Source organism: Desmodus rotundus, chromosome 1 (genome assembly GCF_022682495.2).
Source record: "Desmodus rotundus isolate HL8 chromosome 1, HLdesRot8A.1, whole genome shotgun sequence".
Lineage (NCBI taxonomy): Eukaryota > Metazoa > Chordata > Mammalia > Chiroptera > Phyllostomidae > Desmodus > Desmodus rotundus.
The window spans coordinates 122,634,029-122,658,218 of record NC_071387.1 but is presented as its reverse complement, the minus strand read 5'-3'; the positions used below and the strand labels follow the sequence as shown (position 1 = coordinate 122,658,218).

General features: G+C 41.6%; 1 protein-coding gene and 1 pseudogene across 4 annotated transcripts in view; one reads left to right on the top strand and one right to left on the bottom strand.

Moving 5' to 3' along the window:
* ARL14EPL (ARF like GTPase 14 effector protein like) overlaps window positions 1-24,190 on the bottom strand; it is a 52,579-nt gene that overhangs the window by 21,198 nt on the left and 7,191 nt on the right. Inside the window, exon 1 of one of the 4 annotated variants that reach the window (XM_024571339.3) lies at window positions 2,051-2,127. The exons of 1 other annotated variant lie outside the window; for it this stretch is intronic. The gene's annotated coding sequence lies outside the window, so the exon portion shown is untranslated. 2 more of the 4 variants (XM_045204444.2, XM_045204446.2) reach the window with 2 other exon arrangements.
* LOC112315056 (RISC-loading complex subunit TARBP2-like) lies at window positions 5,570-6,829 on the top strand (annotated as a pseudogene).

Genomic DNA, 24,190 nt, shown 5'->3' with positions numbered 1-24,190 from the left:
AATGCCAGCCACACAGAACCTTTTCAAAAAGATGCTTGGAAAAGGAGTAGGGGAGATGCACTTTAGATCATCTCGAGTTTGCCGCCTCCTACAGCTGCTCTTCACAGCACACACCACAAAGGCTGTGCTGGGGGGAGGCCCCATTCAGACACATGAACCACATCTGACCTCAGGACTGGAGGCAAATCTCAGCATAAAAGAAAAAAATCGCATTCAGACAAAATTATCCTTAAAAATGCCTACAGAAAATGCTGCAGGGCACTAGCCCTGTGCAGCCAGGCATTTCTCCAGGGTTGAAATAGATTAGTTTCTTAATTGAGCATCAGGTGAAGTAGTTGGCTTACTCAGACGAGCCATCAAGGTTAAATTACGTTTGCCTTTAAACCTCAGAATCACACACCCTGGCATGCTGCTCACTCTATGGAGGCCTCAGGAACTGGGTCCCATAGAAACACCATCAGGTCCAGCTGTCCGTCTTCTTGCTCAGTATGAGGCACAGGTCATCAGGGGAAACTCAGGCCCAGTGACTCAAACTTTAATCACTTATCTTAGGATGCCCCTACCACCGGACAGTTGAATTTCACTGAGCTGACTGTGTCTTGCATAATGTAGAATAAGTATTTTTTCTACTTTATCCCTAAGTACACCAGCAAATTATCAAAGCAAGAAAAGTGTCCAGTTTTAATTCTAGCTGAAAAGTGGGCAGCAGATAAAAAGGTTTATTCAGAGACATTGTCTGTAAGACACCCCTCAGAAAACATTTAGAAGTAAAAGACACACACGCGGGCGCTGACAGAGAACATTCGAATGGGTAATACAGTAGTAACCTAACCAGTAAGTGTTCATTAAAAGAAATCACAGTAGAGAGACAAGCTACTTTAATCTCACTCTGTCTGTGCCCTTTGTTTCCATACTTGCTAAATATGACAGGTTGCTGGGATAATTGACAGGTAAGTCAAACCCCACCCGGAACATACTCCGTAAAGGGAAACGCCTGCTGTGCAGGTGCTCAATTAAGTCGTTCCCTTGCTTCTCCCTCCCAGCTGATTCCGCTGTTTTCAAGTCCCCAAAACTGCTCAGTAACCTCTAACAAAATCTTCATTGCCTTTGTCCATACGAATTAAAAGCAATTTTGATTTAAGCCTTGGAAAGTGTTTTTAGATAAACAATGTTAACGCTTGATAAGCAACTTTATTTATAATACATAAACTTTCCTTCAGGCACGTTCAAACTGCTGTACATTCCCACACACACACACACACACACACACACACACTTCTGTGGCTCATCATTTTCAAAGTAATTTGAGTGGCGCTCAGCAGGGCCTTTGACAAGAAGCGGAACACAGTGCGACCTCGTAGTTGTTTTGCCAACACCGGGAATTCAGCAATCGGGCATTGCTCTGACACCAACGCCCTGAAGGGCCCGTCTGAGCCAGTTACAGACCAGCAGCCCTGCGGGCCTCTCTGCTCACACCTTGTTCATAATCCGGATGACTCAAATTATACATTTAAAGTCTTCCTTGGAATCCTAAGGATTGTAAATCCTAGGAATGTATCTGTCTCCTCTGTCGCATCCATGGAAAGCCAGGAAGGAAAAAAACCTCTTTTATGAGACCAGAAGACTGGGCCATTTTCCACATTATCCAGATAAATACAGTCAGCATTATATTGATAAAAATATCTCAAAACCACTCATCCCAGATTTCAAGTGTGGAGGTTCTTTTTTTTTCAGATTCCTAAGGCCCTTTTTTATGCTTTTTTATTGCTTTCATTTTTATTTCAGTCCACACTGCAACAAAAGAACACCAATTTTTTCCACTCTTAACTACAACACATTAATACGGCAATACATTCAGAGTTAACATTTGGTGGCTTTCTTTCGCCTCTTCTTTCTCTACCAGACTCAGAGGCAATCAAACTTAAATGCATCACTGAAAGAGATATGCCTTTCTAATTATGACCTTCCACAGTTCTATTACTCCCTACCTCTTAATGACAGTTGCCTTGTCAAGCTGAAGCAGTAGGTGGTAAAGAGAAAGTCCACATACCTTTGTGTTGAATGAAAAAGAAGGAAAGAACACTGGAAAAAAGAGAAACTGTACTGCTTTGTATCCTTTGTTTTGCTGAGAAACATATAACCCTCTTGGGAAAAAGTCATAGGCCCCTAAGGTGCTTCTATAATTTAACACTTTAATAATATTGGCCAAGAGGCAGAAAGGCAGAAAAACAGAGCAGTTTTTTTTTTTTTGGGGGGGGGGGGGTTATAAATGTAAACGTCATTAACTCTTTCTTCTAACACAAGTCTATTCTAAAATCATATGAAATCAGAAAATGATAATTCCTCTGCTTATTCATTTTCCATTTGCAACAACAAATAAATCTAGAGTTCAGTTTGGCTCTACGGGTGAGTCCCGTAGCTCTACCTCCGATGTTCAACTAATATTAACACCAAACTGCCCCTGCCTACTTTTATACTTCAGTGTAAATAATATATATTATATACAATGTATAACACTATACATGATTATATAATATACCTTATATATTATTGTGTAAGTAATATATGTACTCAGTGTAAATAATATATACACATAGCCTGGCAAGTTGCTAACATATATATACACGTATTTAAGCTAAAAAGCCACTTCAGGAAAAACACTGTTGTCCCAAGAGAGAGCTACACCGTGTTCATAGATTGTGTCTAGGGCGTATTAATCTCTAAACTACGACCCTCTAACCACTGTCTGCCATCACTAGGACTCAGATATTGTGCGGTGAGTCATTAAAACCCTGCCACTGCAGGTTCACGCCCATCCTGTTCATGCAAGAATTATAGGGTAAAAACGACCATTTCATTCCTATTACTTTTATCGCAAAGAACAAAGAAAGGAAACAAACAAAAAAAAGCTTGCAACCCACTTGTCAATGATGTGAAACCTTAAGGTGGTACCAGAATTAAGTATATTTGACCTGAACTTTACACTCATTAAGTCACTGCTATATTTTTGAGATTACACAATACAACTTCCTTGTCAAAAATTTGCCATCTTGCCAATTAAGGATTGATAAACCTTAAAGCAGGTAAAAATCCTACCAGCCTTTCCACAGTCAATCAAGCCTTACAAATACACATTCTTTGGCCACTGTCTCGCTTTGCTCTCACACAATCAACGGGAGAAGGTACTCTTCACTGATCTAAACACAGGAGATGCTACAGAAGGAGCAAACCTATCCAGGGCCAGATGCAAGACAGTAAAATCCTCTTAACCACCGGGTGGGGGAAAATCGGCTAAAGGATAAGGATTTTGACCAACCAAGAAGAGTCCCAACTGAAGGCTTTAAAAAAAAAAATTAAAGTGGTGAGAAATAGTGCACCACAGAAAAGATACTTCCTCTTAATTCTTCTATTTAAAAAAGAAAATAAATCACATAAAGTAATTATCCTGTACTATTTCCAAGTTTCTCAAGCAAAATCTAATCACTTTCCAAACTAATGGTGTTTGATTGACATATCTTCAGAACTTGACATCATATTTTTAAAAGATGATTTAATCTTAAAAGATGAAAAAGTGTTTTTCGAAGTTAATAATACCAACTAAACTTACTAGTCCAAAATTTACTGTACTTTTGACATGACGTTTATGAAGAAAATGTATTTCTTTCTCTTCAGATGTTCTCAGGTTTTCTAGAGAGTACATTAAATGTAATTTAGAACTGGATTCTTTTTCAAATGAAGCATTCACATGCTAAAACACCCCTCAGCCTTACCTGTTAATTTCTGGAGAGTAACAATCTATGTTTATGAGTTGAATTAACTTATTTTGTCAGTTTGTAGCTATCCATATATAAATTTGTATGTTTCAAAGTAACAAAATTCATAAGCTTATTTAATGTCATATTGTTCACAATTGTAAAATATTGGAAAGCCAGACACAGGGAAGTGATTGAAAGAACTGTGCAGCTATGAAAATAGACACGAAAGATCTCTATGAAGTGATACAGAGTGATCTCCAAAATACACTATTCAGTGGAAATATCAGGAACTGTTACAATGTGAAATGGTAGGAGTTGTACTTTGGAAAAGGCAGACCTCCTAGTAGGAATTACCATGGTCCAGAGTGAAGGGAGCTGGTAATTTGAGCCAGGACCAGGGCGGCTCCATCCCTGGAAGTGCTCAAGCATTTCTATCACCAGGACTGTGAATCATTCACTCGGCAAGCACTGATTAAATACCTTTTATCAGTCAGACACTGTGTGAAAGATTAAAAGACAAACAAGACTTGGTCCCCTCTTTAAAGAGCCCAGAAATCTAGTAGGAGGAGACATGTAATCAAATAAACACAAGACGTGCATCACAAGTGCTCAGAACCCTGCCAGGGCCCGCAGTGAGAGTGGAGGGACAGGAGTACCTCCCATCCTGGGAAGGGGGTATCAGGAAAGTCCCCCAAGAAAAGGTGCCAGTTGAGTTTATCTTAAAAAATGAACAGAGAAATACAGGTAGAAAGGGAGTGGGAAGGGCATTCTAGGTGAATGGAGCTGCTCTGAACAAGAGTTTTATGTAGGGGAAGTCTACAAACAGGATGGGGCAAAGCTAGGTTTACAGTCAATATCTGGAAAATATTACAATAATTAATAAATAAAATGCAAGAATAAACTGTTTCCGATACTTACAATTGTAAAACTACTTTTTAAAAAATTTATTGATGACAGAGAGAAACATCCCTTTGTTGTTCTACCCATTCATGCATTCATTGGTTGCTTCTGGTATGTGCCCTGACCAGGGATCAAACCCACAACCTTGGCACGTCTGAATGATGCTCTGACCAAATGAGCTACCAGGGCCTGTAAACCTCTTTTGGCCCCACGCTAGATTTCAGAAGAATCTATTCAGAGTGGGAGGGGTTTCCAGGCTATGATGAGGCTGAACCCCAAGTGTACTGCGGTAGCGTCTCTGTGTTTATAGAGACTCTAACAAATGTCCTTCTCAATGACAAAAATAGAGTGTCTGGCAGGAAGATGAAATATACCAAAAGAAAGGAAGAGAAGCAGAATTATGCAATTTCAGATCCTCCAGCAGCTCCATTTTGGAAAACCATTAAGATCATTTTATACAACTTCTAACCTGAACAGAGATCAGTATAAATGTATACAATGTGAAGTGAATTGTTTTACTACTAGTACTATTACATTTACTACTTACTATAATTACTGTATATTCACTAGTATTTAAAATTACTGTTAGCATAACTATAATTATTAGCATAATATCGCTCTACTAATTTGATTTACCAATGTCATAGTACACTTTTTACTTCATAGATAGCTTCCCATTCTCAGGACATATTTTATATTTGCTGTACCTAAACTTGTTCCAGTTATTCTCTCTTCCCACGATGCTTTCCCATCATGCCTTTAAAATTTTATAGTTATTGTGTCACAAAAGCTTGAAAATAGGCATCTTGACTCAGGGCTGGGCCCCGCCTCTCCTGTTTGGGGTGCACTGGGCCACATGCAGGCTGAAGTAACTGTGTGCCCGTGGTGACAGAGAAGGGAACGAGTGCCAGGAGCGGGGCTCCAGCACCCCCACAGGCTGCGGGCTGCCCAGTAGACAACAAATGCCAGCAGCTGACCCTGGCAAGACTCCGATCAGCCTTCTTCAGGAGTGTGGGACCAGGATAGGGAAGATGCTCATGCACGACCTTCTCAAAGGCCAGGGCCAAGTCCACCGCCATATCACCTTTCGGGTCACCATTGGTGACACCAGCTGCACAGCCATCTCTATTTATTGAGAGAAAGGACTTCCCAGAGGAAATTACGGCAGAGAAAGAATCTCCACCAAAGGTGTCTGAGCTCAGGAGCAGTTCTGACTGGCATGACTTGATTTGGGGAGCTCATGGAAAGATAAAGGACCCTTCTTCCAGCAATTAGTATAACATTTCCAGTGTGGGACGGGGGAGGATAGGGCGCCAGCAAGAAGGCAGCTAAGCACAAGGCAGCAGAGGGGCCCTCAAACACCTCAAAGTGGGGAGCATGCTGGTGCTGACCCTGGAGCACAGCAGTCCTTGTTCTCCTCTAGATTCCTCACTGCCTCAGGACATCTCGGTTTTTACCGCTGCAGTGGCTGCTACTCCTGTTCCATCTGCTGTCCCAACCAGGAGCCCCCCATGGACGTGCGGCCCCATCTCCCCTCAGTGGTCTGAGTGCAACCCTGTTGGTGCTCTGAAGGAGCTGGTGGTGCAGAAAGGCTGGAGGCTGCCTGAGTCCAGGGTGACTCAGGAGTCTGGGCCAGCCCACCACAAAGAGTTTACCATGACCTGCCGAATGGAGCATTTCACTGAGGTTGGCAACGGCACTTCCAAAAAGCTGGCAAAGCATAATGCAGCAGCCAAAATGCTGCTTCCAGTGCACACAGGGCCTCTGGAGGTCTGGGATGGGAATGAGGCAGAGCCTGATGATAATTATTTCTCCACCGGTGTGGGCTTCTGCCTGGATGGACTTTGGAACCACAGCTGCATCTGGGATTCTCTGTGAAATTCGGTGACAGAGAAGAAGATCCTGTCCCTCTGTAGCTGCCCTCTGGGCTTTTTAGGTGCTCTGGTGCCTGCCTGCTGCAGTGTCTTCAGTGAGCTCTCTTAGGAGCAGGCCTTCAATGCCCTCTACCTGGATATTGAGGAGTTGAGCCTGAGTGGGCTCTGCCAATGCTGGTGGAGCTGCCCACATAGCCGACCACCACATGTCATGGCTCTGCAACCACCAAGGAAGCAGCTCGTGCCAGGGCTGCTGACTGTGTCCTATAGTGCCTCAAGGTCACGGCGGGCAGCAAATAAAGCTCCAGCTGGACTTAGGGACATACACCCTTGCTCCCTGCTCTTCCTGCCCTTGGCCAGACATCTGCCCAGCTTTGGTACCCCTCGGAGGTGCCATTTCTACCTCTGACACAGACTACCTCCCTGCAGGCTGAGGAGGGCATGGTGCCAGGAGCCATCGCCCAAGTGCCTCAGTGGCCCCTAGAGCCCAGAATAAGTGTGGTGCTCCCTGGGTTCTTAAACCTTGCTCAAAAAAAAAAAAAAAAAAAGGCATTTTTGACCTAGAAATTCCTCTTTGGGGAATTTTTTCTAAGATAAAACTCTGCCAAAATTTAACATCTTATATTAATTGTAGATTATAGAGTTGCTAGATTGGGAAAGTAAAAATTTAACACCCTAACATGATATTGTGGAAATGTCTTTGTTGATAGGAAGACAGGCACACTCGATTGTTAAGAAAGCAGATTCCAGATCATCGATAGGGTATTTTTTCTTCTTGAGACAGCTTTGGTAAACCACATTTTTCTAGGCCTTTAACCATTTCTTCCAAGTTTTCAAATTTATTGACACAAATCTGTTCATAATAGCGTCATGTTTTCTCTTGTGGCTGTAGCACCCACATGGCGTCTCCCCATTTACTCCTAACGCTATCGGTGCCTTCTCTCTCAGATTTCTTGTCTTGTCAAAAACAAAAAGCAAAAACAGGTAGCTTTTCTCCTTCCTTCTTTATTGCTGGTATTTTCATTTTCTATTTTATGCCCTTGTATTTTGGGATATGTTAGTTTTTAGTCCTTTTTAGCTGCGTAGTTTTTAGTCCTTTTTAGCTGCGTAGTTTTTAGTCCTTTCTTTACCTCCAATATAAGCATTTGTGGATATGAATCTCATTTGTTCTGTTTCTGCCAGCTCAGTTGACTTTTTGTCTTGTTGTTAAAATCATACCTCTTGTAAGTCCTATTTCTGATTTGATCTCATTTCAAAGAAGAAATGTTTTTAAAATTGTTTTTATTCCACCGAGAAGTTGGTTCATATTTTCTTCTGCTTTACGGTGTGTGTTTATTCTGCTACGTATTCTTTAACACTTATTTATTGATTTCCCCTGTGCCTTTGCAGAGGCCCCTTCTGACCTTTTCTGATTATCTGTGATCTTTACACGGAGGCCATTCTTTCTGGAACAGCTATTTGTTGAAGGATAGTGGAAAGAGGACTGGGGGGATGACCTGGGAAAGCAAGTAGAGAGGTATGTTCACTTGGAAATTTTCCCACCAACCCCCTGCTCTGGGCATAAGCCTCCACCCCAGGCTCACATGTGCACTTGACTTACAATTAAGCCTGGAATGTCCCCGATCAAAACCAGCATCTGCAGGGCTGACTGCCTGCTACCCTGTCTGCTGCACCATACCCCTCCAACAGCAAGAGTGACTCATCTGTGTATTCCCCCAGTTTTGCTTCATTTTCTCTGTCATTCCATCATGTCTCTCAGACCCCAGGGACATGCTGGAAGCCTGTCTGAGGCATGCAATTCCAAGAAAAGGATTTCCAGTTTGACCTCCTGGGATGTGCTACTTAATTTTGAAAGGCTCTGCATATTGTGAAAGATCACAGGGCCATGTGCTTGCTCTCAGATTTCTTTCACAATTGGGTCCAAATTATACTTTAGCAGTAATAGTTAGCAGTAATTATTCATGGAATATGTTTTTCTGATTGTGCTGTTTTCTAGGTACATTAAATAATGAATTGTCATCTCTATTTCACACAAGCTCCCCACCCCCCTGCCACCAATATTTATGAGGTCAGCGTCGGACCCTAACCTGGTCTCTCTGCCTTCAGTCCTTCACATCTTCATACACCACGACCACAGTTATAGCGTACTCAAATTCCATTGCATTATGTCTCTTTCCTGCCCCCAAAACTTTGTGGTGCTTTGTGATCCTCACCATGATATTCCAGGCCTCTCATGCCATGACCCAAGTCTATCTTCCCAGCCTTGTTGTCCTGGAGGCCTTCCATTAACCTGACACTAAATGACAGGAGTGACCCTACTTCCAGGACCCATTTATATTTCATCACAGTGTACTTCAAACACTGCCGTGGTGAAACCCTCCCTCTGGCCAGTCAGAACACGCACGCCTGTTTCCACGTTTCCAGCTTGTATTATAGTCAGTCATTTACATACTCGTCACCCCTCCTGAACTGCTATCACTTCAAGGCAACATCTAAGATTTGTTCACTCTACAGCATGTGCGGCAGCAACTAGCACACTGGTTCTCGACACATATCCACTAACAAAAAGGAGCAATGCCACATTTGCCATTGGGAATCATAACTTGGGGATCTGTTTCACAGGAGTATAAGCAGTATAAAGCACTTTTCCAGCTCTAACCCACTTCCCCAACTGTCCTCTACTCTTACACTCCCCTCTGAAATTGGAGTGTAAGATTTCTGCTTGCATAATAGATCAAGTAAACCTTAAGGTTCACACACATGGCAGGTACTGAGAGAAAGCCCTCCAATTAATGTTATATCTCTGCAATGTGCCCTCTCCTTTTGCTACTGCCACAGCCCAAATCACCATAATGTTGATCTCAAATTTATGTTAAAAAAACCACAAGATGGCAGTGGAGTAGGTAGATGTTAACACTCACCTCCTTCCAGGACCAAACTGAAATTAATTAAAACTAAAATATAGAGCAATCAACCTGAATAACCAACTGAAGACTAGCTTAAGAGAAGTCTTATAACCAAGGATTTACAGAAGTCACATCAAGACTAGTAGGAAGGGCAGAGGTGTGAAAAGAGCTGGTCTCAATACCATGGACAGTGGCTGAGATTCCAGAGGAATATCTTAGCTGCAGAGGTCCCCCAAGTAGTGTGGGGTCTTAACCCCAAGATGGGCTCCCCAGCCTAGAGCACCGGAGTTGAAAAGAGGTACCCACATAATACCTGGCTATGAAAATCAGCAGAAATTCTGTCCACCAGGGAGAGACAGGAGTCTGCTAGAGATACAGGCACTCACCTAAAGGGCCAACATCCAAAATCTCACTCAAGCCACTTACCCTGGGCTCTGGGGGGGGGAGCACAGAGTACACTAGAGTTGTGTAAGGAGAGACTGGGGTTTGTGGCTCTGAAAAGAGAGCTTAAGGGACAACCACCAGGACACTTGTGCTGTGTCTCTCCTATACTGTAGACACCATCTTTCTGGTGTGGAGCACTGCCCTCCATATGGCATACCCTGGGGGACAGCCATATCTCCACACTCTGGACTCCCTATAGCTCCACCCTGAAGAGCTTATACCTTGCTGAGGAGTCAGCTGCCTGGGCCAGGGTATAGAGGTCTGTACAGACTCAGGGGGTATCAGTGAATGAGGTGTGTGGCTTTGGGGTCGTAGCCACTCACTTCATGGTCCCTTGAATCTGACTGGTGCCTCCCTCTCATAGGAGATCTGCTAGTCCCACTCTCTGGGCTCCCATCAGATCCACCCTTCCAACTGCTGCTTGCTCTGCCCCACCAAGGTCTGGGCAGAATTGGGAACAGATTGAGTGTGTGGCTCTGCAGAGGGGGCACACCTTCCATCTTGCAACAAAACTGACCGACATCTTCCCCTCACGGAAGATGCACTAGCCCCATCCTTCTGACTCCTGGTGGTCCTGCCCCACTAAGATCAAGACCCTAGCAGGATCTGGGACAGACTGAGTTGTGTAGCTCTAGGATGGGGCCATTTTCCCCTCATACACCTAAAGACTGTAGAGCCCTCCCTCCATAAGGCGAAATCTTTGTCTTTTGGGGAATGATAAACTCTGCTGGTAGGTTGGATGAAGCAGAGGATAAAATCAGTGATTTGGTAGACAAGGTAGCAGAAGACATCCAATCAGAGCAGCAAAAAAGAAAAAGGAATTTTAACAAATCAGGACAGTTTATAGGGCATTTAGGATAACAAGAAGTGTAAAAATATCCAGAGTACTAGAAGTAGAAGAGAGAGACAGAGAGAGAGCACTGGATTAAACAACTGTTTGAAGAAATAATGACTACAGCTTTCCTAACCTGGAGAAGGAAAAAGGCACACGCGTCCAGAAAGTGCAGAGAGTCCCAAACAAGATGAACCCAAGGAGGCCCACACTAAGCCACCTCATAATTAAAGTGGCAAAAACAAAGAGAGAAAATTTTAAAAGTAGCAGGAGAAAAGCAATTAGGTACCTATAAGTGACTCACATAAAACTGTCCAGTGATTTCTCAACAGAACATTTCAGACCAGAGGGGATTGGCATGAAATATTCAAAGTGATAAAAAACAAGGACCTACAACCAAGACTTTACCCAGCAAGGCTATCATTTAAATTGAAGGAGAAATAAAAGAGTTTCCCACAGAATAAAAAGTAAAAGGAATTTGTTACCACCAAACAAGTATAACAAGATATATTAAAGGGCCTTCTTTGAAAAGAGGAAGAAAAAGAAAAAAGAGGAACACATTCATAAAGAATAAAATGGTAATAAATATGTACCTATCTGTAATCACTTTTAATGCAATTGGCTTATATGCTCTTAACAGAACCAGGGCAGCTGAATGGATAAGAAAACAAGACCCACATATATGCTGTCTATACAACCTCAGAACACAGAGGCACACAGACTAAACTAAAGGGATAGAAAAGATATTTCATGCAAATAAAAATGAAAAAAAGCTGGGGTAGTAATACATATGTCTGACAAAATAGACTTTAAACCAAAGACTATAGTAAAAGACTAAAAAGAACACTGCATAATGATAAAAAGACAAATCCAACAAAAGGATATGACAGTTGTAAACCTTTATGCACCCAACATAGGAGCAACTAAATGTATTAAAAAAAAAACCTTGATGGACATTAAGGTTTAATACAGTAATACAGTCATAGCAGGGGATTTCAACACTTCTTTGACATCAATAGATAGGTCTTCCAGACAGAAAATCAACAAGCAAACAGTGACCTTAGAGGAAACACCAGACTAGATGGATTTAATTGATACCTTTAGAGCATTTCACCCCAAAGCAGCAGGGTATACATTCTTTTCAAATGCACATGGAACAATTTCTATGATAAATCACATGTTAGAACACAGAACAAGTCTCAATAAATTTAAGACTAAAATCATATCAAGCATCTTCTCTGACTGTAATAGTAAGAAACCAGAATTCAATTACAAGGAAAAAAACTGACCCCCCCCCCCACAAATACATGGAGGCTAAATAGCATGTTACTAACCAATGAATGGGTTAACAATGAGAAAAGGGAAGAAATCAAAAGATTATTTGAGACAAATGAAAATGAGAACACAATAACTCCAAATCTATGAGGCACAGCTAAAGCAGTCCTAAAGGGAAATTCATAGCATTACAGGCCTATATCAAGAAACAAGATATATCTGGCTAAGATGGAGGTGTAGGTAGACAACTGTGCCTCCTTGCACAACCAAAAGAAGGACAACAACAATTTAAAAACAAAAAACAACCAGAACTGACAGAAAATCGAACTGTATGGAAGTCCGACAACCAAGGAGTTAAAGAAGAAACATTCACCCAGACCGGTAGGAGGGGCAGAGATGGGAAGCCAGGCAGAGAGGACTCGTGGCAAGACAGTGGCTGGAGGACCGGGGCAGGCAAGGCAAGGCTGGCTGGCAAGCTGTGGCTTGCTGACCCAGCAATAGACCACCCAACCCAGGGCTCCATCGAGGGGAAATAAAGCCTCAGACCACTGATTGAAAACACCTGTGGGGGTTGATGCAGCAGGAGAAACTCTCAGCCTTACAGGAGAGTTTGTTGGAGAGACCCACAGGGTCCTAGAACATACACAAACCCACCCACCAACCCACCCACTGGGAATCAGCACCAGAAGAGCCCAATTTGATTGTGGGTAGTGGGTGAAGTGACTGAAATTAGGCAGAGAGCAGAGCAAGTGTCATTGTTCCTTCTCAGACCCCTTCCCCATGTACAGCGTCATGGCACAGCAACATGGGTTGCCTTGCCCAGGTGAACACCTAAGGCTCCACCCCTTTATGTAACAGGTGCGCCATGACAAAAAAAAAAAAGGCCAAATGAAAGAACAGATCAAAGCTCCAATAAAAAATACAACTAAGCGACGAAGAGATACCCAACCTATCAGATGCACAGTTCAAAACACCGGTAATTAGAATGCTCACAGAAATGGTTGAATATGGTCACAAAATTAGATTGAAAAAATGAAGGCTATACTAAGTGAAATTAAGGAAAATGTACAGGGAACCAACAGTGATGGAAGGAAACCGGGACTCAAATCAACGGTGTGGACCAGAAGGAAGAAAGAAACATTTAATCAGAACAGAATGAAGAAACGAGAATTCAAAAAAATGAGAAGAGGCTTAGGAACCCCCTAAGGGACAACTTTAAATGTTCCAACATCTGAATCATAAGAGTACCAGAAGAAGAGGAAGAGCAAGAAGCTGAAAACTTATTTGAACAAATAATAAAGGAGAACTTCCCCAATGTAGCAAAGGAAATAGACTCCCAGGAAGTCCAGGAAACCCAGACTGTCCCAAAAAAGTTGGACCCAAGGAAGCACACACCAAGGCACATCATAATTATATTAACCAAGATTAAAGATAAGGAGAGAATCTTAAAAGCAGCAAGAGAAAAGGAGACATTTATCCACAAAGGAGTTCCCATAATACTGTCAGCTGATTTCTCAAAAGAGACCTTACAGGCAAGAAGGGGCTGGCAAGAAGTATTCCAAGTCATGAAAAGCAAGGATCTACATCCAAGATTACTCTATCCAGCAAAGCTTTCATTTAGAATGTAGGGCAGATAAAGTGCTTCTCAGATAAGGTCAAGTTAAAGGAGTTCATCATCACCAACTCCTTATTATATGAAATGTTAAAGGGATTTATCTAAGAAAAAGAAGATAAAAAATATGAACAGTAAAATCACAGCAACTCACAGTTATTAACAACCACACCTAAAACAAAAACAAAAGCAAACTAAGCAAACAACTAGAACAGGAATAGAACCACAGAAATGTAGACAACATGGACGGTTATCAGCAGGGGAGTGGGAAGGGGAGAGAGGGGGAAAAGGTACAGAGAATAAGTAGCATAAATGGTAGGCAGAAAATAGACAGGGGGAGGTTAAGAATAGTATAGGAAATGCAGAAGCCAAAGAACTTATATGTATGATCCATGGACATGAACTAAAGTAGGGGAATCTGGGTGGGAGGAGGAGTGCAGGGAGGAGGAGTGCAGGGCGGAGGGGAGTGAAGGGGGGGGGGGAATAGGACAACTGTAATAGCATAATAGGTAAAATATGTTAAAAAGAAAAGAACAAGAAAAATCTCAACAGTCTAACCTTACATCTAATGGAACTAAAAAAATAACAAAAGCAAAACCCAATGTGAGTAGGAGAAAGGAAATAGTAAAGATCAAAAACAAAACAAAAGAACAATGAAACCAAGAGCTGGTTTTTGAAAACATTAACAAGATTGACAAAAGTTTAACCAGAATCATCAAGAACAAAAGAGAGAAGACCGATATAAATAAAATCAGAAATGAAAGAGAAGTTGTAAACCTCCAGTCAAGATGTAGTCATAGGTAAACATGGCTCAACTCCTCGCACAAAAACATCAAAATTACAATGAAACTACAGAACAACCATCACTCAGAACTGTCAGAAATCAAATTGAGTGGAATTCTGACAACTATGGAATTAAAGAAACCACAACCATCCAGACTGGTAGGAGGGGCAGAGTTGCAGAATGGGCTGGTCCCACATCCTTGTGTGGTAGATAACCATGTGGGAAGGATATCATGGAACGAGGAATTTCAGTCCCACACCAGGCACCCCAGACCAGGGTTCCAGTGCCAGGAAGATAAGTCCCCATAACTTCTCGCTGCAAAAACCAGTAGGGATTGAGTTAGTAGAAGAAACTTCTAGAGTTCCAAGCAGTTCCTCTTAAAGAACCCACACACAAACTTACTCAGACTCACTCCCTCTGGGCTTCAGTACCAAGGTAACAAGCAGTGACACCAGTGAAAGGCACCAGTGGCAGACACCAGTAACATAAGGGGAGGAACTGAAGTGTCTGGCATCAAGTCAAGAGCTGGGGGACAGCTTTCTCCCAGATAGGCAGGCAGAAGTAGTTGTTCCTTTTCTGAACCCTCCCCCAACACAGCCACAGACTGACTGGCAGGTGTCACATCTGAGACTCTATCAGCCTGGCTAACACGGTTTGCCCCATGCTGGAGATCCCCTGGCCTTCCAACCCACCCAACTTATGGGCCAACCGAAGCTGTTAACAGTGGCTTTTCCATAGGAATGGCTGGTTGGCTCATACTTCAGAACTGCCCAAATCCCCTCAAATAAGCAACAGCTGGTCTTAGCAAGCTCCCGGCCCATGAACCTCTTGATAAGTGGCCCCAGGCCTGGCATTGGCAACAGCCAGCCTAGGTCCACAGCTTGGCTTCGCCTGAAAACCTGCATCCGAAACAATTAGTAGCCATCTGCTGATTGTTTTATAGCTCATGTAGATGATGTCCCTAGGAAGAACACAAGTGGTGGCTTACTTTGGCCCGCACCACCCTAGAAACCTCACAGCTGTGCACCCAGTGGACATCTACAGACCACATCAGAGCACCACTACCCTGCCCCTATACAGGTGATCCTCCAAGGATGATGAAGGTTGTGGTCAGTGGTTACTACCAGTCTTTGAGGCTGATTGGCTTGGGTAAATCCCTCCCATTGACCTGCCAACAGCAATCAAGGTTTCACTACAAGAGGAGGTGTACTCAGCCCACGTGAAGGGCACACACCAAGTACCCAGCTTGGAGGATAGGGGAGGTTGTGCCACTAGGCCCTACAGGACACTCACTGCATTAGGCCATGCTACCAAGACAGGGAGTCATAGCAGCTCTACTTAATACATAGACACAAACACAGGGAGGCTGCCAAAATGAAGAAACAAAGAAACACAGCCCAAATTAAAAAAAAAAAAATTCAAAACTCCAGAAAAAGAACTAAACAAAATGGAGATAAGCAATCTATCAGATGCAGAGTTCATTATAAGGATGCTCAAGAAGTTAGTGAGGACCTCAACAACATAAAAAAGATCCAGTCTGATTGAAGGATATACTAATTGACATAAAGAACAAATTACAGGGAAACAACAGTAGAATGGATGAAGCCCAAGTCAAATCAATGATTTGGAAATTAAGGAAGCAAAAACAACGAATCAGAGCAACAAGAAGAAAAAAAGAATCCAGGAAAACAAATATTATGTAAGGAGCCTCTGGGACAACTTCAAACGTTCCAACATTCTCATCATAGGGGTGCCAGGAGAAGAGAAAGAGAAAGAAATTGGACATCTATTTTTAAAAATAATGAAAGAAAACTTCCCTAATTTGGTGAAGGACATAGACATACAAGTCCAGGAAGCACAGAGAATCCCAAAAAAGATGGAAGGAAATAGGCCCATGACAAGACACATCATAATTAAAATGCCAAAGGTTAAAGATAAAGAGAATCTTAAAAGCAGGAAGAGAAAAGCAGTTAGTTACCTACAGGGGGCTTCCCATAAGACTGTCAGTTGATTTCTCAAAAGAAACTTTGCTGGTTAGAAGGGATTGGCAAGAAACATTCAAGGTCATGGAAAGTGGGGACCTACAGCCAAGATTGTGCTAGCCAGCAAAGCTATCATTTAGAATCAAAGGGCAGAAAAAGAGCTTCCCAGATAAGAAATAACTAAAGTTCATCATCATCAAACCATTATTATATGAAATGTTAAAGGGACTTATTTAAGAAAAAGAAGATCATAAGAATCTAAAAAACCAACTAAGCAAACAAGAAGAACATAGACAGAATCATGGATACTGAGAGCATTTTGATGGTTGCCAGGTTGGTGGGGCATGTGGGGTAATTGGTGAAGTAGTGAGGGGATTAAGAAGTGCAAATTGGTAGTTACAGAATAGCCATGGGGATGTCAAGTACAATGTAGGAAATGAAGTGGCCAAAGAACTTACATGCATGACCAATGGACACAAACAAAGGTGTGGGGAATGCCAGGGGGAGTTGGGGGTCCGGGGTAGAGGGAGACAAAGGAGGAAAAATTGGGACAACTGTAATAGCATAATCAATAAAATATAATTAAAATAAATATAAAAGAAAGAGAAGTAATGACTGACAAAAAACACTAAGGATTGCAAGAAAATATTATAAACAACTATATGCCAAAAATTGGACAATCTAGACAAAATTGATAAATTCCTAGAAATGTACAATCTTCCAAAACTGAATCAGAAAGAATCAGAAAATATCAACAGAGAGATTACACCTAGTGAAATTAAAGCAGCACCTGTGAAGCAAACAAGCAGTTAAAAAAAACTCCCAACGAACAAAAGTCCTGGACTGGATGGCTTCACAGGTGAATTTTACCAAATGTTCAAAGAAGAATGAACAACTATCCTTCTCAAACTATTCCAAAAAAATCTAGAGAAGAAAAGACTCCCAAACTCATTTACAAGGCCAGTATTATCATAATTCCAAAATCAGATAAAGCCACTAGAAAGAAAAAAAATGATGGCCATTTCTCCTGATGAACATAGAAGCTAAAACCCTCAATGAAATATTAGCATACTGGATCCAGCAACGCATTAAAAAGATCATACACCATGATCAAGTGGGATTTACACCAGATAGCAAGGTTGGTACAATGCCCACAAATCAAAAAACATGGTGCATCAAGTCAATGAAGTGAAGGACAAAAATCACATGATCCTATCAATAGATGCAGAAAAAGCATTTGCTAAAGTCTGGCACATACTTTTGATAAAAACTCTCAGGAAAGTGGGAATAAAGGGTACATACTTCAACGTAATAAAAGCCACTTATGACAAACCCACAGCCAACATCATCCTCAATGGGAAAAAACTAAAAGCATTTCCCCTAAGATCAGGAATAAGACTGGAATGTCTGAATTCACCACTATTATTCACCGAACAATAAATTTAAAAAATAAATTAATTGAAATGGGAAAAAAATGAATAAAACTTTATAATTTAAAAAACGTTAATAAATATTTTAAAGATCCCTCTGAGAATCAATGTACAGTTCTCTCATAATATATACAAAGTAAATATGTCTGGCAGAAGGTGCAAATACCCTAATTCAGAATTAAAACAGGTTTCAAAAGAATAACCTTTATTACTTTAAGAATGCCATGTGCGTGGTATGCTTTTAAGTGACTAAGGATCCATCAAAATGGACATTTGCCCCAGAAATTTCACATCTGGTAAATAAAATTTGTTCGACCTCTTCTACAGTCAGAGGTGAGTCACTTGAGAGGTAAGTAAGGAGCCTTTGAAGAATGGATGTGTGGGACCTACAGAGGCTGCAGAGTAAGATGATCTGGGTAGAAGAATCTTGAGGAAGAGAGAGGTAGAGGAAAGGGCTTTGGAGATCGTCCATCAGCTTGCAAACATTGTTTTTTATATTATTCTCTTTAAAAAAACCCAATATATGAAAGCAACAAAACTGGAGCCAATCTAATTGAAGTGGGGGTTTGTGATAGGAGCCCCACTGGGCCTTCTCTCTACCCAAAGTCTACACTCCTACTTCCATGGTGGCTGACAGAATCAACACCTATGGAATCCGTAAAATACTTCCCAAAAGCCCTAGAGAAAACGTCTAATGCACTGTAATACTTTCACTGTACTATACTTTCTACAGATAAGAGAGATGCTGAGAGATGAAGAGCTTCCTTTTTGAAATGGAGAACTACATAAAAAGCAAATAAAAATAGTTAATTGATTTTAAGACAATTCAATAAAGCTATTCCAATGCATCAATAAATTCAACATCAATTTGACATTTAGAGCATTTAGAATTTATACTCAATTAAGTTTCTGATCTTTTAAACTTTGGATTCACTTCAATCCTTTTTATGTGTATGGTTTATGAAAACTATAGGAACTCAGCAGTTAACTAAAGCTAGCTTTCATGAGTAGTATAAGTATATTCTTGGATTATATTTATATCAATAAATTTTACTTATATCAATAAAATATCCTTAGACTGTAGTGCCTGTATAGTCTATATAGAATTTTAAAATGCAATTATAAATTATACAAATAGTGATTTGATAGCAGGAAGCTAGTTAGTTTTACAGTCCCTTAAAAATCTGTCTAAATACTGTTTGCAAAGTAGACACAACAATCTACTTAAATAAACTTATCTCAAGTTTCTTTGCAATACAAGTCCAAATTTAAGTCTGTTTTAAAAATCATTCTTAGAAGGAGCTCCTACCCTTTGCGATAGCGTGGGTGGAACTGGAGAGTATTATGCTAAGTGAAATAAGCCAGGTGGTGAAAGACAAATACCATATGATCTCACCTTTAACTGGAACATAATTAACACAAGAAAAAAACAAACAAAATATAACCAGAGACATTGAAGTTAAGAGCCATCTAACAATAACCAGAGGGGAGGGGGGAGGGGACAGTGGGGAGAAGGGTTTTCAGGAATTGCTATAAAGGACACATGGACAAAATCAAGGGGGAAGGTGGAAGCAGGGGAGGAAGGGAGGTTTGGCTGGGGTAGGGGGGAGCAGAGGGGACAAAATGCAGACACCTATAATTGAGCAATAAAGTAATTAAAAAATAAGTAAATAAAAAATATTTAAAATATAAAAGAAAAGAATTGCTGGGTCAAAGGGCAGTTCCTTTTTTAGTTTTCTGAGGAAATTCCATACCATTTTCCACAGTGGCCGCACCAGTCTGCATTCCCACCAACAGTGTACTAGGGTTCCCTTTTCTCCCCATCCTCTCCAACATTTGTTTGTTGATTTGTTTATGTTGGCCACTCTGACTGGTGTGAGATGGTACCTCATTGTGGTTTTAATTTGCATCTCTCTGATGGCTAGTGATGCTGTGCATCTTTTCATATGTCTCTGGGCCCTCTGTATGTCTTCCTTGGAGAAGTGTCTGTTCCACTGCTGGGATTATACCTTAAGAACCCTGAAACACCAATCCAAAAGAACCTGTGCACCCCAATGTTCATAGCAGCACGATTTACAATAGCCAAGTACTGGAAGCAACCTAAGTGCCCATCAGCAAATGAGTGGATCAAAAAACTATGGTACATTTACACAATGGAATTCTACGCAGCAGAGAGAAAGAAGGAGCTTATACCCTTTGCAACAGCATGGATGGAACTGGAGAGCATTATGCTAAGTGAAATAAGCCAGTCGGTGAGGGATGAATACCATATGATCTCACCTTTAACTGCAACACAATCAACAAAAGAAAAAAACAAACAAAATATAACCAGAGACATTGAAATTAAGAATATTGTAACAATAGCCAGAGGGGAGTGGGGAGGGGACAGTGGGGAGAGGGGATTACAGGAACAACCATAAAGGACACAAGGACAAAATCAAGGGGGGGTAGAGGTGGGGGAGGGAGGTGGGACTGGCTGGGGTGGGGTGGAGGGATGGGGAGAAAATGCAGACAATTGTAACTGAATAAAAATAAATAAATTAATTTAAAAAATAAAAATAATAAAATATAAAAGAAAATAATAAAAATCATTCTTAGAAAATTTTGTTTTCAATGGTTATGTCTACATGATGCACTGCCTGTTATTTCCAAGAGCTGCCTACTTGACCCCCGATATTTCTGATTCACAGATGTGTGTGCATTAAAAACTTTAAGGTCAAGCTTCTCAGCATATAACAGTATCGTAACCATGTCCTAATTTAACAGGTAAGAGAAATACTCAAAGTAAATGGGGTTCGGCAGTAAACAGGTTGGTTCTTAACTCTGGCTTCTGCCTCAGCCCTAAGCTTCTTGTTTCTCCACATATTAAGATCAGAATAATTATACTGGCCTGAGCTGGTATTAAGCCACTCTCTCGATTCCAAAGGCACCTTTTTATTCGCCACCATGTGGTGTTAGGACTGGACGCTGCAAACCGCATTTCCGCTGCAGCAACAGGGGGCGCTGAGAGGCACCGGAAAACTGGAGGAGGGGAAGGGGCTGGCCCTTCCTACTTGCTTCCAGCTTCCATCACCGCCACCTCACCAGTGATCCTTATCACTGACAAGTGGCTTCTGGATTCCAGGCCTCAGATCCACCTCCGCGCCCCCAGCCACCCCGGCCCAGCCCAGTGTGTCTCATCACGGACACCAGCGTAGCCAGAGCCACCTCCTCGGAGGTCCGGGTCCAGCACCAAGAAGCCGTAATCTGAGTTCCTGGAACATCTGCACCCGTCAAGCCATTCCCCTGCTCAAGGTCTGCCCGACCCTTTCTCTGAACTTTTGAGGCAGCAACACCAGCTTCTAGATTTTAAATAACCCCACCCCTTCCCTTTGTTGACCCTGCCTATAGGAGCGCTAGCTATTTCTTGCAGTTCCCATCTTGGTGTTCTCTCAGTGTTACTCTTTTGCCTTTTTCATTTCCTTATATACCGATGCTTTATAATAAGTTTTCTTAGTTTAAAAAAACAAAAACTGGTCCAATTACTGATTTCCTGCCTGGCCCCTGACTGATACCAGATGACTCCCAAAAAGCAGAATCTCAAGGTGGGACTCTGATTACACCCTGTCCTTGAACACAGCGCTGGCCCCTGGGTAGCCAGGTAATCACTTGCGATTGCTACAATGAGGTGCCTACCTAAGCAAGTGGCTTCTGGGACCCACTAGCTGTCATGTTTAACCATAGTGACTGCAAGGATATGGAATGGGATGATTATGGGGGAAAAAAAAATCATCTCAAGTGATAAAGAACCCAAGAACTTCAAAGGCAGTTCTAAATGAATCTCTTAATTCTGGTAGCTACTCTGTGGAATGCATCATTACAATGTAAACTGAATTTACAGCATTGCTAAATCTTTACAGTGAGAGTTAGGGCATTGATTGGAAAGGAATGAGACCCTGAGATTTGGAATGAAGACATCTGGGTGGACCAGACAAAACAGAAAGTCTTGTGCTGCCTAGTCCAAACTCCCACATTCTAGTAACTCCAACCTCTGGCCTTTATTCTCTAGCCCTAAGAGAGAACTATTTTCTGCGCTCTAATTTAGGGGTCTTCTTCTCCATGTTCACTTCTCTGGCAGCTGTTAAACAAATCCCTAACATTAAAATCTCTTTGGTCAAACAAACAGACAAACAAACAAAAATCATCTGGTTCCTGTTTTTCTGACTGGCTCCTAAGGGATGCACTGCCTCATAGAGTTCTTTTGAGGGTGAGATAAAGTGACACGTAGATTGGTCGATCCTATGAAGAGGACACTCAACAGATAGTACCTGTTTCCTGCTGACCGCGTCTCTTCTCTACTCTATTATGCTACTTTGAGTTAGGTAGGTCATAGCCTCTCTCTGAACTTGAACATCAAACTTAGGAAGAAATAATTACTCTCGTCCTCCCTACCCCTACAGGGGCTCATAAATACTGAAGCCACCATCTCATGCTAGCAAATAGGAAGGACTGGTGCTCACTATTGATAAGTCCAAAAACACTGCCTGAAAGAAAACATACTTATTTTCTGTTATGGGCTATTCTTGGGACATTATTCTAAATGGGGCCTGAGACCCCTGGCATTACAAAGAATTATTCAAGTACATAGGAACTGATGGGACTAACAGATTGTGTTGATCCCAACTAAAATATACTGAGTCAGGGGCCATTCTAAAGAACAGAGTGATCACTACACTGAGGATAGAAAAAAGAGAAACTCCTGCAAACTCTATGCTTTACTCCTCTGATACATATCTATGAACCCCTAATGCCCAGGACTCATCAAAAAGTCATCAAAATAGCCCACTTTCAGCGGTGTGGCATTGTTTGTGAGAGAAAGTAAAGAAAAAGGATGCCTTTGATTTGTCCTAGTTAATATTCTGCTATTTCTGTTCCATGGCAATTAAGACAATCAGCATGCAGTTCAGCCTAGGACAGGCAGGTGTTTATACATTTGTACATTATTTATGTACACACACATATGTATACTGGGTTATATATACACCTACATATATACATTTTTTTTCTCACAAAAACAACTTTCTGCAAACAAGTTATAATAATAAGTTAAAATATATTTTAAGGATGTAGTATGCATAGGAAAAGTTCCTATGAAAATGCTGATACTATTTTTTAAAATAGAACAGAAATATCAAGCTGTACTTTTAGAGGTATTTTATACCTCTAAATCCCATTTAGAATTTTGAAGTCACGTTATAGCACCCAAGTCAAAATAACTTGCATTCATCTAGTTGATTTTTCTCTAATGCAAGAAGTAATAAAAGGACTGGCATATGTATCTAGCAAAGAGTTTTCATTAAATCAAGATAGTAGTACTTAAGACTACATAACTACATAGCAGGTATTATATGCCATACAACTTCTAGACTTATATACCATTTATTGCTTGTTGTGTGAAGTGGCCATATATTATTTAGGCAATACTCTGTATAGCTTAAGTCAAGTTGTTTCCATAGTGACTTTTCAAGGTTACATTCATCCATGTACATATAGTTTTTTTGCAAAATTGAGTTCAGCCCTGGCTGGTGTGGCTCACTGGATTGAGTGCTGGCCTGCAAACCAAAGGGTTCCCAGTTCAATTCACAGTCAGGGCACATGCCTGGGTTGTGGGCCAGGTACCCAGTTGGGGGTGCATGAGAGGCAACCACAAATTGATGTTTCTCTCCCTCTCTTTCTCCCTCTCTTCCCCTCTATCTAAGAATAAATAAATAAAATATTATTTTTAAAAAATACTGAGTTCAGTTTTAGGTTTTAATAACTTTAGAAGCATAGATGCCACAAACTTACATATAAATTTCCAATAAGACTTCTGGCCAAGATGGAGGTGTAGATAAACAACTGTGCCTCCTCGCACAACCAAAAGAAGGACAACAAATTTAAAAACAAAAAACAACCACAACTAACAGAATTGAACTGTATGGAAGTCTGACAACCAAGGAGTTAAAGAAGAAACATTCATCCAGACCGGTGGGAGGGGAGGAGATGGGCAGCCAGGTGGAGAGGACTCACGGCAAGGCAGCAGCTGGTGGACCCGGCGAGGCAGTGGATTGCAGACCAGGCGGTCCCACATTCGAGCGCAGATAAACTGGGAGGAACAACTGGGGAGCGAGACAGACCGCACAACCCAGAGCTCCAGTGCAGGAAAATAAAGCCTCAAACCTCTGATTGAAAACACCCATGGGGGTTGAGGCAGCAGCAGGAGAAACTCCTAGCCTCACAGGATAGTTCATTGGAGAGACCCAAAGGGGCCTAGACTGTGCACAAACCCACCCACCTGGAATCAGTACCAGAAGAGCCCAATTTGATTGTGAACAGTGGGGCAAGTGACTGAAAACTGGCAGAGAGCAGAACAAGTGC